Below are 265 nucleotides of genomic sequence, written 5' to 3'. Positions count from 1 at the left end.
AACAGGTTCAGGAATTCTAAATTAAAGCTGTACATCAGTAGTCATTAAAATGTCTTTCAATACCTTTGGCTTTCAAGCAGCCATTCTGTGGCTACACCTCTCTATCACTTGTGTGAACTCATGCTTGTCCAAAGTTAATGACGTTGTTTTTTCACAGTGTAGGATTTGAAAGAACAAGTCATATGCTTCAAAATGAACAAATATTCAGTTTAGTGCTCTTTTCAATATATTGTTATTTCATTCATAGGAAAAAAAAGGGGAAGAA

This window comes from Meleagris gallopavo, chromosome Z (genome assembly GCF_000146605.3).
Source record: "Meleagris gallopavo isolate NT-WF06-2002-E0010 breed Aviagen turkey brand Nicholas breeding stock chromosome Z, Turkey_5.1, whole genome shotgun sequence".
Classification (NCBI taxonomy): domain Eukaryota; kingdom Metazoa; phylum Chordata; class Aves; order Galliformes; family Phasianidae; genus Meleagris; species Meleagris gallopavo.
Note: the sequence above shows the minus strand (reverse complement) of the source record.